This window comes from Oryx dammah, unplaced genomic scaffold (genome assembly GCF_014754425.2).
Source record: "Oryx dammah isolate SB20612 unplaced genomic scaffold, SCBI_Odam_1.1 HiC_scaffold_20, whole genome shotgun sequence".
Lineage (NCBI taxonomy): Eukaryota > Metazoa > Chordata > Mammalia > Artiodactyla > Bovidae > Oryx > Oryx dammah.
Window position 1 is genome coordinate 39,941,744 of NW_024070204.1, and position 5,669 is coordinate 39,947,412.

Sequence of the window (5,669 nt, forward strand, 5' to 3'; positions counted from 1 at the left end):
ACCATGTTCTTAAGCAACACTTAGACAGTCAGAGTAGCAATGCAGTTTGCACTGAAGCCTGAAACTACTGTAGGTCTTTTTTCTGTGGCATCCACTTGAAACCAGCAGCCCTGATAAATGGTTGGAGGAATATATCAGGTGTGTGTTTCCAAAACCCAGAGAGGCCTACTAAACCCCGTGTCTCTATCTCAGTGATAAAGGGTACAAGGTGCAACATACAGAGACGTGCCTCAAGTCACTGGTCCTCTACACACTTCATCAGTGTGGCCTGACCCCTGCATTTTCAACATCACCCACACTCTGACACACACAAGTCTTAGTACGGCCTCTGGAGGACTCGCTACTTTCTGATGCCACATCCATCTAGAATGCTGTTGCATGGACCAGCATAAAGTGCTGCAGAGCATCAAGATGATGGAAATCCTTTCAGACTATCTTGTGATGTAGAGCAGATTTCACATTGCCTCGGGGCAACAGGATGAGAATATCTGTCTATCCCAGAAAAGTGTGAACTGCTTTTTAATTTTAAATTTATTTAATTGAAGGCTAATTGCTTTACAGAATTGTGTTGGTTTCTGCCAAACATCAACATAAATCAGCCTTAGGAATACACATGTCCCCTTCCTCTTGAACCTCCTTGCCACCTTCCTCCCATCCCACCCCTCTAGGTTGTTACAGGGCTCCGGTTTGAGTTTCCCAAGTCATACAGCAAATTCCCATTGGCTATCTATTTTACATATGGTAATGTAAAGTGTCCATGTTACTGTCTCCATATGTCCTAACCTCTCCTTCTCCCCAACCCCTGCCCCCGGTGTCCATAAGTCTGTTCTGTATGTCTGTGAACTGCTTTAATCCTCCCTTTTGATGTAAAATGAGAATGAAAATTTCCCCCCAAATAGCTGCATATCAATGCTAGAGTCTTTGTGTAAAATTCACATCCAGCGGAAACTGAGACTAACAGCGCATTGTCATCCTTCATTAGCCATCCGCTCTCTTTAGGAGTCTGATGAGTAAAGTAAGTTAACGAGGTTATGATGGAACCCTTTGGGTCCTTTATTATTCTCCGATGGTGACACTGATGGATGCATTTCCTCATGTGGTTACTTACGAGTTATTAACATGGCTGGGGAGATGACATACTTTCAGAGGTCTCCATGTGGTGCCTCTTCTCAAAATGGTTCTTACTCCATAGGTCAGGGGTCTAAATGTGTTTATGCCAAATAGGTACTTGGAGACAAAGAAAAGGACCCCAAGATGAGACCCCCGGTGTGGGATAGATTTTGGCCAGAGCTCCAGCCACCACCTGGTCTCCACAGGTCTCCATCCCCTCTGTCTACACATAGGGCTGTAATGGTACTTGGGGTTCTCTGGTGTCCACTTCAGTTCACACCTTTTATCCAACAGGCCTTAAACATTCTATACATATCATATACACTTGTAGCAAGGCCTTTCTTCATGGAATCTTGGCTCCCCCCTCACTGTGCACTGGATCTGTAAATTAGCTCAGATCTGGAATCATAATTTTCTTATTGTGACAGGCTACACCAGCCTACTGCTCACAGCTTGCCTCTTCTCTTTCCTTTTTGGTTATACAAGTCAAGTAAGACTCTACAAATTGTCACTCAGAACTCTGATCTGTTAGCCCTTGTCCCAAAGCCCTGCAAACCGAGCACCGACTCCCACTCTAGCCTCGGTGCCCATGTTACTATGTCTACCTCGCCTCTGACATTCAAGGAATGCTACATGGCCTCTGCCACTCTGGAATCCCAGGCATGCCCTGTTTCATGACGCCACTTCCTACTCTCATCCCTGCCTGCAGGGGTCGGTCGTCACTGAGCTTGTGGGAATTGGGGTGCCCTTTCCCATTGCAGTCTTTGTTGCCTGTGTGAAGGCAGTGTCCTGGGATCTTAGGTGGTTCTTCAGACTCACATAATGAATCCATTCTAACAGTCACACCTCTTGGAACTTTCTGAGCCTTTCCTTAATTGTATAGCACAGCAGTTCCACCATCTCCACTTCACTGGTATGCCAGACTCACACCCAAACCTCAGTAGCCATCCCAGCAGTGATATCAGGACCAGCTTCAGGTGGCGTTCACCTCACAGGCTCCCATGATGAACTCTCTGTCATCCTGCCTCAATCTCCATCCCCAGCTCGCTCCCTTCAGGGTCCACTCGCACACATTCCCCTCTGGTTCCTGACAGCAGCATATTAGCCAGCTTCTGTAATTTCCTCAGTGTCTAAGTGCTTTCTCCCTGACAGAGGTTGTACTTCTCTGCTCAGACTATGTTGAGACAGGACCAGTTCCTTGTCTGGAGAATAAGGGTGTTGGAAGAACATCTTGAGGAGGTCAAGTATCCTCGGGTGTTGGTCTCACCAGCGGGCAGGCTCTTCAGGAAAGGAAGTATGAGCTGCTCCTTCCAGCCCCACACTCACGGGATCCTGGTCTTTAGCATTTGCAGGCTCTTCTACATTGTTTGCCCTGCCTTGTCCTATTCTTGCTATTGAGGCTGCGACTTTGATAAGTAATGGTCAAGGCTGAGTATTTCATTTCCTTTGCAGCTCAGCCTGCCTTACAGTAGACCTGGTGCCTGTTTTATGTAGTTTTCTCTCTGCTGCAGGAGAGAAGCTCTCCTTAACTCTCACTTCAAAGGCCCGTAGCTTTCAGTATAGCTTGAGTTTTGATTCTTGTCATTGTTCAGTCTCCTAGTCATGTCTGACTCCTTGTGACCCCATGGACTGCAGTATGCCAGTCTTTCCTGTCCTTTACTATTTCCTGGAGCTTGCTCAAACTCAAGTCCATGGAGTCAATGATGCCATCCAACCATCTCATCCTGCCCCCCCTCCATTTTCTCCTGCCCTCAACCTTGAGCTGACAGTTGACTTAAACCTGTCATTGCCCACTGCAACCCCACCCCCCCGCCAAGTTTCCCAAACAGTTAACAAAAGCTAGCCAAATCCAGAGGCTTTATCATTGCCCCATCCCATCAGGTGCCATAGGTGCCACAGGATCCAGTATTTCACCTTCCACCTATACCTACGGACCACAGGCTCAGCAGGGATCGTGCTGCTCCTGCAAGCCAGGGTTGTCAGCACCCTGCTTCCCAACAGCACATTCGCGTTCTATTGACAGTGCTGTGAGACGGAAGTCCATCATGTGTCTCTTTGGGCTAAGATCCAGGTAGCATCAGGCCTGGTTCCTCATCAGGGGATCACCCACCGCCTTGCTTTTACCTGCTCCTAGAGGTAGCCCATATGCCTTGGCTCGTGATCTCCTTTCCCTATCTTCCAAGTTAGCAATGGGCTATCTCTTTGGTCATCCTTTTATAGTCACATCTCATTCAGACTACAGCGCAGAAAGGCTCTCTGCTTTTAAGGGACCCTGTGATTATGTTGGGCCTATGTGGACAATCTAGGATTTCTCCCCATTACAAGGTCCTCAACCTGGATCACTTCTGGTTTTGCCACGTAAGGTTACATATTCATAGGTTCCCAGAAGCAGAGATCTTTGGCTGGGGGATGGGAACCATTCTGCCTACTGCAAACAGCAGTGGGGTTTTTGCCATGACTGTCAGTAAACCAGCTGCAACCATCTATCCTGAGTCGGGCTGTTCTGGGTACCAACTGTATTAGCCTGGCTTCTCCAAAAGAACAGAGCCTGAGGCAGAAGCTTCCATGTAAGTCATTCATTTGGGAAACGTTCCTACAATGCAGGAATGGAATATAAAAGAGGCAAGCCAATAAAAGGGTATGTTGCCAAATTGGCTGAAGTGAAGGGAAGTGAAAGTCACTCAGCCATGTCTGACTCTTTGCGACCCCATGGACTATACAATCCATGGAATTCTCCAGGCCAGAATACTGGAGTGGGTAGCCTTTCCCTTCTCCAGGGGATCTTCCTGACCCAGGGATCGAACCTGAGTCTCCTGCATTGCAGTTAGATTCTTTACCATCTGAGCCATCAGGGATGCCCAGGGTGGAATAAACTTGGCATATTTGAGGAGCAGAGAAGGCAGGGGCAAGAAAAACACAGGAGGCCTTAGTGGTACTGAGTAGGCAGTGGCCGGATGCCTCAGGACTTGGCAGGTTTGAGTAAGGAAATCTGATATGTAGGGTGAGAAGTGCTTACTACTCAGGTAGTCCAGGCAGCCTTCAGGGAGGAACAGATCTTGAGCAGAGATCCCCAAAGGTCAACAAGGCTTTGCTAAGATGAAGTGGAGGTGCTAGTTTAACAGCATGCAGAAACAGCTGGAGGCAAAAGGAAGCTTTAGTTCAAAACTTTCATTACTTTTTACTCTAGATGCCTAAACAGTAATGAAATAAGACAAAGAAAAGGTGAATTCTTTGCTTTGCACTTCTAAACATTTACAGTGAAAAGTACTTTTTTGTTATAAGCTAGACCCCTGATAATATAAACTTTCTGAGGCTTGGTATTCATAATCTTCAGCACCACAGTATTGACTTTGTACTAGTTTGAGGGGGAAAAAAAAAAATCACAGGTCAATTATTTCTTTCTCCCATTAACTAGGAAAAAAATAGGAACTTCTAATTTAATTAAGAGTGGTTGCTAGAAATTTTAAAGGAAGTGTTTGCTTTTATATGAAGATTACATAGCTCTAAATTATTTAAAGATCCTGTTACATTCCTTGGTCTCTCCACTTTTACTTTAGTGTGTCAGGACATTTCAAACAGCAAACAAGAGATGAAGGGTTTCAACCAAGTCCCAGGAGGATCAGAAGTAGCTGTCTGCATCTGTCTGAGTTCTGTCTAGCATTCATATTCAATGTACTCATCACTGTTCATGAAATTAACAAAATCCAGAAAGCAAAAAAAAAAAAAAAAAGAAGTTAACTGCAAAAACTCCAAAAAGGAGAAGGGGAAGGATAGAATTCTCAACGTCATATTAATTAGGATCTTAGACTTTGCAGAATTAGGATCTAGAATCCCTAGAACTGCAGGATTAGAGAACACAGGCCTTATCTTCTAAATCACCCAGAGAAATTGGGAGACTGGCCCAGAAAATAAAATCATTACTAAGTATTGAATCTAGACATGACAGCATGATAAAATAACTGATCAGTACTAGAAAATATTCTGATTTAATCCTCGGTTCACATAATCCTAAAAATTGATAGCGATTGAGATGATCTCATCCAATATTATTGCCAATGTAAAAATTCTCTCTATAAAACATCTGGGAGAACACCAGCAACCTGAGACACTCAGGCTGGAGGCTCTAGTTGGTAGTAGGCAGTTCTATATTGGCTATAAAATCTGCTTTTAATGTTTAATTGCCAACCCTTAGCCTTAGGTTGTTGTTAGGAAAACATAGTAACTCTCTTCACAACTATTTATGGCAAAATTTATACATGTTAATTTGGGAGTTAATTTCTTTGTTTGAAGTATAAGAATAATAAACTATCAGTATATGTTCTTCCAAACTAGACAAATAGCTCCTTGAAGGCAAAATCATAGATCTTGTAAATCTTTATTTCTGACTTAAGTGATATAAGTAGAGTGCCCTGCTTATATCAGGTTTATAAATTTTGGTGAAAGAGTTAGTGAATCAGTGAACTGAAATGAAATGGATGCCCGCATTTAAAAATAGCGTATTAGCTGCCTTCTTGCCTAAACTGTTAGTTCAGGAAGGGGAAAAAAAATATCCAAGTATC